Below are 14331 nucleotides of genomic sequence, written 5' to 3'. Positions count from 1 at the left end.
TGTCGTGCCCAGGTCCACCGCACCACACGTAGACAACTTTCGGACATCTTCCTAGTTATTCTTAATCTATGTCAGTTAAGGCCTCGTTTCCATTAATTATGACTCTTCGTTGCACCAGAATGTGATTATATGGCATCAGTAGTGAGTTTAGGACCTTTCCCATACCTCCTCCCATCTTCTTCCCCAAACAACAACAATAACAACAACTACAACAACAATTACAACAACAACAGAGGGGATGGCGGCGGAGCGGGGGAGGATGCGTCCTCACACCGGCTCGATTAGCTCCAGACCATGCGCTCCACGGGGTTACCCCGAAGGGGCTGGCTGTCAGCTCCTCGTCGGGGGCGGAGCCAGTAACCCCCCCCCGCACGCACCCAATGAGAAGCAACGTGCCGATTCCACGAGGCGGAGCTAACGAGCCGAGGGCGTGTCACTCCCCGCCGGATATACGCAGCCGCTTGCCGGACGTGACGTGAGATGCGCCCCCAGCTTGAGACGACAAGACGCCACCTCGAGCGCTGAGAGACCTCCTGCATCTTTTGGGCCGCGCCATCCTGTCCCTGAGCACAAGGTGCACCTTGTGCTGGCCATCACGAATACCCGCTTTCCTAGCCATCAATCCCCGTGTGAGTCAGTTTTTGTCCTGTTTCTCTGTGGTCTGTCGGGAATAATATAAGGTTGTGTCTAAGTGCCTGTCTTCCTATGATGTACCTCTTGTAGTTGTAATCTAACCTTCCGCCTTAATATAACCTCCTCCGGAGGTCTTGAGAACTGAACCCCTGGTGTCGTATTGTGTCATTATAACCCAGCCGGGTGTCTTCTCTTTCCTATTGAGCCAGCGTAGCGCGGCTTTGTCGACGTTCGAGTACAATCGGGTAATTTGTGAATTTGTGCGGACACGACGGCCATTCCGCTCGGCCCACCTTAACATCAAAGTCGTGTCTGTAACAATTGGTGTCAGGAGTGGGATTCGAACCCGGGACTAAATTTATTAGGCCCAAATTTTGGGAGGGAAAATCGATTCGGAGCGCGTACTGCGCTCGACGAAATTATAACGAAAAAAAAAAAAATTGGATTTGTTTTACGAAACTCGAATTTTGCAAGTCGCGCTATGGCGGATCAAGACAGCTGGGGTCCGGTAAAGGAGAGTGAGGTAGGGTCGATCCAGGACCAAAATGAGGGACAGGAGGAGAGCGAAGCAGTGAGGGCGGCAGGTTCGCAAAATAGCGCCGTCACGCACGAAGAAGCGGGCGCACAAAATGGCGCCTCGCTGGTCACCGTGCCCGCGACCGAAGTAGCGCCGCTGGGAAGATTGGAACTTTTTTTTATACAAATGACGGCCCTTATGGAAAAGAATAGTGAGCGATTGGAAAACCAAATGGGGGTAATGGGGAACCGGATGGATGCTCAGAGTGAGCAATTGGGGGTAATGAGGGACGAAGCGAGGGCTCGGAGTGAGCAATTGGGAGTAATGAGGGACGAAGCGAGGGCTCGGAGTGAGCAATTGGGAGTAATGAGGGACGAAGCGAGGGGTACTGGTGAGAAGGTAGACAAAAATTTTGAGGGGTTAGACAATGGGATAAAAGAGGTGAGAAATGGGTTAATGGGGGTAGAAAACAGAATGGCCGCTCAAGAGAATCAAATGGAAGGAGTGAAAAATGGGTTAGAGGGGTTAGAAAACAGTATGGAAGGCAAATTGAGGGACATGAGGGACCAAGCGGAAAGGGAAGTTAAACAAATGGAGCAGCAGATAGAGGGGGTCAGAATGGGGGTAGAGACCAAACTGGATGCTCACAGGGAGGAAATGGAGCAGATGAGGGTGGCATCTGGGCAGGAGATGCAAGTGATGGGAGAGGAGATCAGAAGAGGAGTGAGTGAGGAGGTCGGAGGAGTGCGCGAGGAGGTGAGGCACTGTAAGGAGCGCATGGAGAAAGAGGTGAGAAAGGGGACTGTAAAATTGCAAGGTGGTATAGAGGAGTTGACGCTGGGAGTAGAACAACTGACAGTGGGACAAAAGGAGTTGGGGGACCAGGTAAAGAAGAACACAGCGGTAATAGAGGGTTTAAAATCGACACAGAAGGAGATGAAAAAGGACGTAGGGGTAATTAAAAAAGAGTGTCAGACGGTACATGAGGACCTGACGAGGAAAATGGACAAGGTGGTAGAGGTAATGGAGGTTAAAGAGCGGGAGGTGCGGGAGCACATAGAAAAAAATAAAGTGGAGTTAGAGGAAGAACTTAAAGGGGCGCACGAAGAGATGAAGGAGATGAAGCAAAAATTAGAAGAAGTGGAAGAAGGGGTGAGCGAAATTAAAAAGCGACGGAGAGAGGATAAGAAAGAGATAAAAGAGGAGGTAAAAGAATTGGTCCAGAGTCTGTGTTCGGATCGTGATGATGTGCTCATTAACCGGATGAGGGATTCGCAGGTGATGGAGGAGAAGCGAAGAGAAAGAGGACCCGGTGTAAGTGGTGACCAATATGGTCGTGCGTATGATGCGCCAGGTGATTTAATAAGCTTGGGGGTCGAGATAGACCCGGATGTTCGTGAGAGGCCAAGAGTGAGGTGTATGGCTGGTCCGGAGGGTATGGAACGAGAGGTGCGAGGTGTGGGTGAGCAAGGTTGTGGTGGTGGTGGTATGGAATGGGTAGCGGGTTGCGGAGGTGTGACCCATGCATCGACACCAACAGGGGTAGTTGTTGGAGGGACCGGGGAGGCACGAGAGCCCCTTGGGGGTAGTGTACTGTGGGGGCCCGGCCGGTTCGGCCCCGCGCTGACCCCGCAAGGGGCGACGCACGGGGTCCGGCAGGCGGGCAACGACTCACATACGAGGTGGTCCCACAAGGTCCCACTCGCGCCGTATGACGGCAAGAGTGATCTACGCGCGTACCTGGCGCAGTTCGACTGTGTGTGTAAGGGCAACGGTTGGGGTGAGGACGAAGGTGGAGTACACCTGGTGGCCGCATTGCGCGGCGCGGCGGCGGAGGTGCTGACGGCATTACCAGCGGGTGCTCTCACCCTGCCAGCCCTCCGCGACGCCCTAATTAATCGATTTGGAATAGAACAGCAGAGCGAGCTTGTTAAAGCTCAGCTCGCGCTGCGAAAGCGCAAGCCCCAGGAAGCCATCGGGGAACTTGCCCACGACATTCGCCGCGCAGTGGGGATCGCACATGCTAGCATGGCAGCGGATTCCCGGGAAAGCCTGGCGCTGGACCATTTTATCCAGGCCCTCCCGGATATTGAGCTCCGGCAACAGCTCGCCATGTGGCGCCCGCAGACTCTGAGCCAGGCGGCTGACGCTGCGGCCCGTTGGGAAGCAGCGAGGCCCCTGGCCCGGGGGGGCGAGCGTCTCGCAATGGCGGTCCGCCAGATGGGACCCCCGATGGAGGGCGGACCCCTTAGGGGGCCCGCCCCCGACGTGGGTCCTGACCTGGCGGGCATGGTCCGGAGGCTGGTGGACCAGCGCCTGGCGGGACCTGGACCATGGCAGGCGGCCCCGGAGGTGGCCCGCGGTGGACCACGAGCGGGTAATCCAATTCGGACCTACAGGGGGGGGAATTTGGAATTCCGGAGGCAAGCACCTTATCAGGTGAGGTGCTATACCTGCAACCGCCTGGGTCACCTGGCGCGGCACTGTCGAAACGCGCGCCGGGATGATCCCCGGCAGTTGAGGTCCTCAACTCCGCCCAGGGGGGAGCGGGTTAGCCGACCCCAGACACCCCCCCGCCAGACCCCGGGAAACTAGAAGGTGTCGGGCACGTAGGGCGGTGTTCGGCAGCAGAGGATGGAGGAGAGCCCTCATTGACGCGACAGGTCATTTATTGTGGCCAAATTGGAACCGGTAGCCTGACAATTAGATGCAAAATTGCCGGCGTGGGGGTAGACGCCGTAGTGGACACAGGAGCTAGCGCCACGATCATCAGCCCTGTGGTCCTTGATTCGAGCGCAGGTGGCTGGGATAAGATCCAGCGCCTGCAAAATTATAGTTTGCAGCTTGCTACCGGGGTAACGGCCCCGATCATAGGGCGTGGTTCTGTGACCCTCAAGTTAGGGTCGGTAAGGAGGGAGATAGATGTTTGGGTGGCGGAGGTGTGCGACCCATGTTTAATAGGGTTGGACCTGTTGACTGCCAGCGGTTGTAAAATCGACTTGTGCCGGGGGATCCTGCAGGTGGGAGTAGAAGAGCTGCCGTTAGGGGGAGTGAGCACGGCCGAGAGAGCGGAGCTGGAGGCTTCCGAGGCCGTGACCATCCCCCCAAGGGCCGAGGCGATAGTGCCGGCCCGGTGGGCAGCTCGCCCAACATGGCAGGAGTCCTGCGGCCTGGTCGAACCGGTGGCAGCGCAGTCCATACCGGGTTTAATCGTGGGCCGCACCCTTGTAAAAACGGACGGACCGGTAGTGGCCGTCCGAGTAGTAAATGTGAGTACAGAACCACGCACTATAGTAAGGGGCACGAGGGTAGCTGGCTGCACCCCAGTTGAGGAAGTCGCGACAGTGAGGGGCGAGAACGTCCAGCCGAGCCGACCCCGGGGGGAGCCTTCAATAACAAGTAGGAATTGGCCCGATCCCATTTGCGAGATGGTAAATCGTAGTAGCGTAGAGTTGGGAGGTACCCAGAGGGAGGCCTTACACAAACTGGTTGGGTCCCATTTGGACCTCTTCTCCCTGTCCACCGAGGATATTGGACGTACGGGCCTGGTGAAACATCAGATCCACACCGGTGAGGCCCGGCCTATTCGTCAGGCCGCCCGACGGCTCCCTTGGAGCAAGAGGGCGGAAGCTGACGAGCAGGTTGCAAAAATGCTCGACGCAGGTGTGATCGAGCCCTCGGGAAGTCCTTGGATGTCACCTGTTGTGCTGGTCAAAAAGAAGGATGGGACCACGCGGTTCTGCGTGGACTATCGCCAGCTAAACAACGTGACACTCAAGGACTCATATCCCCTGCCAAGGATTGATGACACCCTCGATGCCGTTGCGGGCTCAAATTGGTTCACAACTTTGGACCTCAAGAGTGGGTATTGGCAGGTGGAGATGGATAGGGCAGGGAAGGAGAAAACGGCATTTTCCACAGGTAAGGGACTGTATCAGTTTACTGTGATGCCGTTTGGTTTGTGTAACGCCCCCGCCACCTTTGAGAGATTGATGGAGCATGTACTAGGCGGCATGCCATGGCAATCATGCCTGGTGTACCTGGATGACGTCCTGGTACATGCCCAAACGTTCCCCCAGGCACTAGCTAATTTGGACCAGGTGTTCGGGTGCCTCAGACAGGCAGGGTTGAAGCTGAACCCGAGTAAGTGCACTTTGTTTGCAAGAGAGGTGGCCTATCTAGGTCACGTGATTGGCCGCGAGGGGGTAAAAACAGACCCAGACAAAATTAAAGCGGTAGAGGAGTGGCCCGCACCACGTACCATCAAAGAGGTGCGGGGATTTTTGGGACTCTGCTCCTACTACCGGCGCTTTGTGGCGAAATTTGCGGAGTTGGCCCGTCCCCTCCACCGGCTTACGGAGAAGGGGACGCGATTTAATTGGACACGGGAGTGCCACGAGGCCTTCCAAAAATTGAAGGGGTGTCTAACATCCGCACCCCTTCTAGCTTACCCCACCAGTGACGGGACATTTACCCTGGACACGGATGCGAGCCAGGAAGGATTGGGCGCAGTTTTGTCTCAGACACAGGAGGGCGTGGAGAGAGTGATTGGTTATTATAGTCGGGCCTTAAGTAGGCCCGAGAGAAATTATTGCGTCACTCGCAAAGAGTTATTGGCTATGCTGGCTGCCATGAACCATTTCCACCCGTACTTGTACGGGCGGAAATTTTTGGTTAGAACTGACCATTCCTCCTTGCAATGGCTCCTTCGGTTCAAGGAACCGGAGGGCCAAATTGCAAGGTGGTTGGAAAAGTTGCAGCAGTACGATTTTGATGTGGCCCATAGGGCCGGGAAGGCCCATGGTAATGCGGACGCACTCTCTCGGCGTCCTTGTCTGGGGGAAAACTGTAAATTTTGTGCGAGACACGAGGAGAGGGAGCAATTGGGCGATTCCGCCCCGATTCTCGTCGTCCGGGCAACCCGGGTGAGAGGGCCAATTTTGCCACTAACCGCGGACGAGGAATTTGGAGAGTTGGCTTGGAGCACGGCCCAGCAGGAGGATCCTGTTCTGGGGCCGGTGTTCCAATGGGTCAAATTGGGGCAAAGACCAAAGGGGGAAGAGGTCACCCCCCTCGGGGCGCAGACAAAGGCATATTGGGCTCAGTGGCAGACCCTGGAATTGAAAGGCAACATCTTGTATCGCAAGTGGGTGGAGGTTCCCTCTGATCGAACTTCCTGGCTGGTGATAGTCCCTGACAAATTCAAGAACGTCATATTGCAACAGGTGCATGGTACCCGCTCCGGCGGCCATTTGGGCAGGACAAAGACAATATCTCGGGTCCGCCGGAGGTTCTATTGGGTGAATATGGGGCGCGACATACAGGACTGGTGTCGGAGATGCGACGCCTGTTCTGCCAAAAAGGGACCAGCACGGAGGATGAGGGCCCCCCTTCAATTACATCAGGTGGGGGCCCCCCTTGAGCGGGTGGCTATGGATATTCTAGGACCGCTGCCCCGCACCCGCCAAGGTAATAAGTATATCCTCGTTGTAATGGACTATTTCACCAAGTGGCCGGAGGCCTACGCCCTCCCCAACCAAGAAGCAGGGGTGGTAGCGCAGGCCTTCGTGGAAGGATTTGTGTGCCGGCATGGGATTCCACAGGAGTTGCACACCGACCAGGGACGAAATTTTGAGAGCAAATTGCTAAAAGATGTGTGCAGTCTCCTGTCAATTCGGAAAACCAGAACAACGCCTTTAAGACCTCAATCTGACGGGATGGTGGAAAGATTCAATCGAACTCTAATCCAACAACTGGCACTGTTCACCACCACCCGTCAGGATGACTGGGACGAACATCTCCCTTACTTGCTCATGGCCTACCGAACCAGCCAGCACGGGGCCACCGCATGCAGTCCAGCGTTGCTTATGTATGGGCGGGAGTTACGGGCTCCCGCCGACTTGCTATGCGGTCCCGTGCCAGACACAGTGGTTAACCCGCCGAGGGAGGGGTACGCACGTCACCTAGAGGAAGGCATGGAGCTAGTCCATGCCTTCGCCCGCCGCCAACTCCATCTGGCGGGGGAAAAGATGAAGCGCAGGTACGACGACCGGAGCCAGGGGAGTCAATACGCTCCGGGGATGAAGATTTGGTTCTTTAATCCCCGGAGGCGGAAGGGAAGGTGCCCAAAACTCACCTCCCCCTGGCAAGGCCCAGGAGTCGTCCTGTCGCAAATCTGTGACGTGGTCTTTAAGATCAAAATGGGGCCACGAGCCCTCCCTCGGATCGTCCACGCCGACCGGATAAGACCTTACACCGGCGAGCAGGCGCCCCCGTGGATCGCCTCGGCTTTAGATGCCGAGGCGGGACCCAGTACCTCTGAATAAGGGGGGCTTATTAGTGCCAGAGGACTGGGGGATTGAGGAGCGATAGGCCCGGTGGGAGAGGGTGGCATCCCTGCCACCTTTCCCATATGGGGGGGGCAAAGGAGCAATAGCTTATGGGGTGTATGGCAGTGAAAACTAGCCCGGGTGGGTTAGGATATGGTGTGTAGGGATCTAGCGAAGATGACATTAGGTAACGTTAAGTTTAGTTAGTGACTGATACCTGTAGTGGGGACGCAGGTAGATTAGTATGGATGATAATGACGTGGGAGCGCAATAGTTTAAAGGGACGACTGGGAAGCGCAAGTTTCAGAAGGGAGTAGTTAGCTGAGATGATGCCGTGTTTGTGAGAATTGAACAGGTGTGATTGCACAGGTGTGCAACTGGACAGGTGTGTGGAGCAGTGTATGAGTAGTGAGTGTGTGGATCAGCGCGAATGCGCTTGGGGAGAGAAGGGTGCAGGTGGCACCAGGTGTGAGAGCACAGGTGTGCAGGTACAGGTGTGTGGAGAGAGTTGGAGTGAGTGGTACGGAGTGGTGTGCATGGTGCGAAGGTGTGGATGGGGGAAGAGTGGACCCCTTTCACGAGCACCCGGGGCGGGTAGTGTAAGTGTTAGGTAGAGGGTGCAGGTAAATTGTGGTTGGATATTGGCATCTGTGGTGCGGTTGCAGAATGGTGTTGTGAATGGGTGCATTAGTGTTGTGGAAATGGCTGGGCGTGTAGCCTGTTAGTGTGTGTAGTTGGTTGAGCACTCCACCACTGTGAGGATGTCGGCCAGGTGAGGCCGCAGGTGGGCTCTGGGAGCCGGTAGAGTTGTGGATGGGGCCCGAGGATCCGGAGGACGGACCCGGGTAGCCCAGTGCCAGAGAGGGCACCGAGTGGGGAGAGTGCCAGAGGGCCTTCCCCAGGTAGTTAGGTTAGGGTAAGGAGCAGGTAAGCTCGGAGGCAACTGCAGTGGTGGAGGTGTGCAGGTGGGTAGACCCACTGGGAGAGGTACACGTCGCAGCCCAGAAATTGTACGAGGGCACCGGGAGATGAATCGGGGGAGTGAGACCCCAAATTGAAGAGCACCACAGTTTGGCCAATGGGAATTGGTTTTTAGAACCCATAGTGTAAGAGGGCCAATGGTTTGGCCGGAGAAAGCCCCCGGGTAGTGTAAAGTTGTTAAAGTCATTTAGGAGATAGTTAGGATTGATGAACCTGTCGCACCATACGCAGCCACTTACCTGTGGTGATGATGATGACTCCACACCTGTGTTTTCTTGGTTTTGTGCAGGAAATGAGATTGCTGTGAGGATTTGTGAGACGCATCACGACGTGGATGAGACATTGGGGTGATTCCATCTCTCCCTCCCTAGGAGGGACTGATGATGAATTGGTAATGGCAAATTATGATGTTGAGTTGGAGATGGCAAATTTTGATGAGAGTTGAAAATGGCAAATTTGATTGGTTAGGAGGGAGAGAAGACGAATTTGGTATATGGGAGGAACGGGGAAGACAGTAGGGATGTTTGTTGATTTGTAAAGTAGATGTTTATGGGTAGTGTTGTGTTTTGTGGATACAGTAAGGGGTAAGGGAGGGGCCATGTAGGTTACCTGGTGGGGGGGGGGGCGTACGATAGGAACGTACCTGTCTCACCTGGTTCCCATGTGCCCCCAGTGTGCATTACCTTATATTGCGTGCACTTTTGCGCCCTTACCACCTTACTCACTTGTTTCTTCTTTTGTCTCCCACCTCCGAGGATCTGGCTTTGGGGTAGAGAGAGAGGAGAGAGAGGTGCTGGCTGCGCAGTTGTGGGCCTGCACTTTCGCTGTTCGCTGCCTGGATCGGTACACCATATGGACCGCAATGTTTGTGGCCACCCACAATGGACCGCAGTTCGTTTGCGGCCAAGCACCACCCGTTGATGGACCTATGGGTCAACGTGGCACCTATGCCATACAAGGTGAACCACTAACAGTTAACACCAAGTGCACCACAAGAAGAGCAAGAGACACCTGCAGGGTTAGGGGTTGTCGAATTTATTTTTATTCCAATGAACAATGGTGACTGCACCGATTGGTGGTGGGGTGGTGCTGTTGATGCTCGGGAAGGGTGCTCTGCACGTTATTAAAGGCCGTCGGCCACAGAGCACTCGTGGGTTGGTGTATCGATGCTGGCAAGCGCGCTCTCTCTATGCATAACATCTGCATGTGTTCCTCCAAAAACAGGTCCTGGATCGTAGTGTAAATAGCAGCATAGTCTTGTAAATAATGCTCCCTACCGGCTGTATGTTTAGTTTGAGAATTCTTTCCGGATTCGGTTATCCTGTGGGTGTGTTTCTGTGAGGAGAAGGGTGCAACGTCGCAGGGGGACATATTTACTCATTTGTGAATATCTGTAAAACTGTCGCACTCAGGGTAGAGTTAATAGTAGAGGGAACTACATTGCGTGCCACACTAAAGTAGGTAAAAATTTATCGGGTCGGGACGCCCCGAGGGTAGAGAAGGGTGCAATGTTGCGAATATGGAATTTGGCCTCCATATCCGCTTGTAAATATTCCCCTATTTTCTCCAATACTCCCCAACTTTCCCCAGTCCCCCATTCCCTAGTCCCATTGCATGTAAATAACAATCAGTAGAGCCGACCTTCCCCTTATTCCCCCATTAAATGTCGTGCCCAGGTCCACCGCACCACACGTAGACAACTTTCGGACATCTTCCTAGTTATTCTTAATCTATGTCAGTTAAGGCCTCGTTTCCATTAATTATGACTCTTCGTTGCACCAGAATGTGATTATATGGCATCAGTAGTGAGTTTAGGACCTTTCCCATACCTCCTCCCATCTTCTTCCCCAAACAACAACAATAACAACAACTACAACAACAATTACAACAACAACAGAGGGGATGGCGGCGGAGCGGGGGAGGATGCGTCCTCACACCGGCTCGATTAGCTCCAGACCATGCGCTCCACGGGGTTACCCCGAAGGGGCTGGCTGTCAGCTCCTCGTCGGGGGCGGAGCCAGTAACCCCCCCCGCACGCACCCAATGAGAAGCAACGTGCCGATTCCACGAGGCGGAGCTAACGAGCCGAGGGCGTGTCACTCCCCGCCGGATATACGCAGCCGCTTGCCGGACGTGACGTGAGATGCGCCCCCAGCTTGAGACGACAAGACGCCACCTCGAGCGCTGAGAGACCTCCTGCATCTTTTGGGCCGCGCCATCCTGTCCCTGAGCACAAGGTGCACCTTGTGCTGGCCATCACGAATACCCGCTTTCCTAGCCATCAATCCCCGTGTGAGTCAGTTTTTGTCCTGTTTCTCTGTGGTCTGTCGGGAATAATATAAGGTTGTGTCTAAGTGCCTGTCTTCCTATGATGTACCTCTTGTAGTTGTAATCTAACCTTCCGCCTTAATATAACCTCCTCCGGAGGTCTTGAGAACTGAACCCCTGGTGTCGTATTGTGTCATTATAACCCAGCCGGGTGTCTTCTCTTTCCTATTGAGCCAGCGTAGCGCGGCTTTGTCGACGTTCGAGTACAATCGGGTAATTTGTGAATTTGTGCGGACACGACGGCCATTCCGCTCGGCCCACCTTAACATCAAAGTCGTGTCTGTAACAATACCTTATCATTAACATTGATGGATATATAATAATAATAATAATAAATATAATAATAATAATACCTTCTCGTTAATATTGGCCGATATGTAATAATACCTTGTCATTAATATTGGCCAAAAGACAACACCTCTCATTACTATTGGTCGATATATAATAATATTAATTACAATAATAATAATAATGCCTTCTCGTTAATATTGGTCAACATAAAAAAATGAATGAATGAATGATCGTTTTAAGGCCATTTTCCCCGCTAGAGTGGGGGTTAGCCTTGCGGGCCCCATGACAATCATGGTTCCCTGTTTGAGGCAATGTTTTTATGGTCAACATATAATAATAATAACAATTATTATAAAAATAATGCCTTCTTGTTAATATTGGTCAATATATATATATATATAAATAATAATAATAATGCCTTCTCGTTAATATTAGTCAATATCATAATAATAATAATGCTTTCTCGTTAATATTGGCCAATATATAATAATGCCATCTCGGTAATATTGGCCGATATACAGACTTGGCATTTAATATGGAATTTTTTTTTTTCTTGACTTGGGTTTACTTTCTGAAATCAGTATATCAATCTGGTGAGTTTCTTTTACCCTTCGGTGATGTCTTTGTTGAAAGAACCATGTCACTGATTGTCTTTCGCAGCAAGAAGTCAATAACAGGATTATATCACAGGTGGCGTGACAAAATGTAAGGACAGGTACATTTGACGATTGGCTTCACAATCGGGTATATAAGGGTTGTTGCGTTCTGTATTAGTGAAAAACAACTGCTGCACGTCTACAAAAGTTATTGCCGCTTCCTCTGGAGATGGTCCGTCAACTTGACAATGCTGTTTGTCATGGAGTGGTGGCTTTACGAAATTCTGGCATGAAACAGCGTGCTATTGCTCGGCAGTATGGCATCACTCGAGGTCAGGTGTCAAAGATCCTGAAACGAAATGCTCAGAGGGGTGTCCGTGCTCCAATACCGAGGCCAGGACGTCCACGCAGAAGCACAAGGAGAGATGAACGCCAGCTGCACCAGTTAGTCTGCAATGGCCATACCAAGTCAGCTAATCGGCTTAGGGCTGAGTGGCAGCAACTGACAAATGCGCCTGTATCCAGAAGGCTAGTCAACCAACGACTGGTTCAAGCAGGCTATCGTGCCAGGCGTCCCCTGAGAAAGCCACACCTGACCAGACAACACCACCAGCGCCGATTGCAGTGGGCCAGAGAGCACCGTCAATGGCAGCCAGGACACTGGGATCACGTGACCTTCAGTGACGAGTCTAGATTTCTGGTCTATCGTCAAGATGGCCGCATCCGAGTGCGCAGACAAGTGCATGAAGCCCACAACGAAGATTGTATAGTGCCAAGAGTCCAAGCTGGAGGTGGTGGGGTGACCGTTTGGGCTGCTTTTCATGCAGGGGGAAAAACTGACCTGGTTGTTCTGAATGGAAACCTGAACCAGTTCAAGTACAGGGTCATTCTGGAAGAAACATTGCTTCCATTTGCTTGTGCAGCCTTTCGAGGAAACTTTGTCTTCCAAGATGACAATACACGGCCTGATCGTGCTCGCATGATCCAACACTTTCTTGCTGACCGTGGTGTAGAGCATACGGAGTGGCCTGCCATGTCCCCGGATATGAATCCGATAGAGAACTTGTGGGCAGAATTAACGCGTCAAATCGACAACTTGGACCAGCAGCCTGCCTCTGTGCATGAATTGCAGCAGACTATTGTCACTGCATGGCAAGCGATTCCTGTCCAAACCTTGGCAAATCTCGTGAACAGCATGCCTCAACGTGTACGTGCTCTCCTGAATGCTCGTGGGGGTTACACGAAGTACTGAACTGTAATTTTACTGTCCGTAATCCCAGTCATAATTTAGCTTTTGTTTTTGTTGAAATTTTTTTTGGCTAATGTGCAAAATAAAGAGATACTTCTGGAAAACGTACAGAAGTTTAACACAGTACTGTCCGTGAATTGAGTTCGATATCAGTTTACATCACTTTCAAGGATCAATTTATTTGTTTCGAAATGTCAAATGTGTTTTTTGTTTCTTTTAAAGGTCACATTAACAAAATCTAGAATAATTTCAACATAATTCCAATGAACTTTTGGTTCTAAGTCATCTTGAAAAGTAAGTTCACCCCCACAAAAAAAATATTCCATATTAAATGCCAAGTCTGTATATAATAATGCATTCTCGTTAACTGTCACATCGATGTTTCACAGTCAAAGTGATTCATCATTGGGAAAAACCCCAGGCAATGTATGAGCACAAGACCCAATCAAAGCCTGAACACGGAAGTGTTATAATAAACCTGTGTAAAACAATCTTTTTAATAACAGGTACAAGTGAAACTGTCAAATTAAATTTGTGTTGATGACAGCCAATCACTACAACCTCAACATACAATCTTCACAAAATATATTAACCGATTGCTCCTGGAGAAAAAAAACGGATGAAAGAGTAGTCCATGCAAAGTTGGGTCGCACTGGTTCCTGCAGAGTCCGAATGCATAAATGAACAAACAAGAAGACGTTATGCGGAGCACGATACTTGCAAAATCCCCCCCCCCCCCCCTAAAGTTTTGCATTGACACAGCAAATTGTCCATTTTATGAAGATTAAAATTTACGATCTTGATCAAAGCTCGGGTCAATAGGAAGAAAAGTGACGATTTGTCAGATGAAAGATGATGATTTTGGAAGGTTGACCTTGAGTTGACCTTTTGACCTCAAAAATAGTTAGTTTCCCTATTTAGTGACAATGTACAAATGCTGTTCAATTTTAAAGTCAATCGGATGAAAATTGAGGATTTTAAAAACTTGGCCTGTTGACCTCAGAAATACTTGGTGGTTGAATTCAGTGACCAGATGTGCAAGTCCTCTTCAAATTTCAAGTCAATTCGATGAAAATTGAGGATTTTATCAATATGGCCGATGTTGACCTCAAAAATACTTGGTGGTTGAATTCAGTGACCAGATATGCAAGTCCTCTTCAAATTTTAAGTCAATCAGATGAAAATTGAGGATTTTATAAATTTGGCAAAGTTGGTGACCTTTGGCCTAAGTTGACCTTTTGACCACAAAAACAATAGGCTTCTCGCTTATGACCAACTCTGCCATTTGGTGAAGTTTCGTGAAGAGCGGTTGAAAATTGTGACCTGTAGGCCGGCGACAAACAATCAGGCAGACAGAACCACAAACACAACCGACCAATATACTTGAAAAATCTTCGATTTTGCAAG

General features: G+C 51.4%; 1 protein-coding gene across 1 annotated transcript in view; it reads right to left on the bottom strand.

Moving 5' to 3' along the window:
• The window catches only part of ZNF706 (zinc finger protein 706), a 186352-nt gene that overhangs the window by 13606 nt on the left and 158415 nt on the right, over positions 1 to 14331 (bottom strand). The window lies entirely within an intron of this gene.

The sequence above is a fragment of the Myxine glutinosa genome, chromosome 2, assembly GCF_964187855.1.
Source record: "Myxine glutinosa chromosome 2, kmMyxGlut1.1, whole genome shotgun sequence".
Taxonomy (NCBI): domain Eukaryota; kingdom Metazoa; phylum Chordata; class Myxini; order Myxiniformes; family Myxinidae; genus Myxine; species Myxine glutinosa.
The sequence above is the reverse complement of the archived record's forward strand: the minus strand, read 5'-3'. Positions and strand labels throughout refer to the sequence as shown.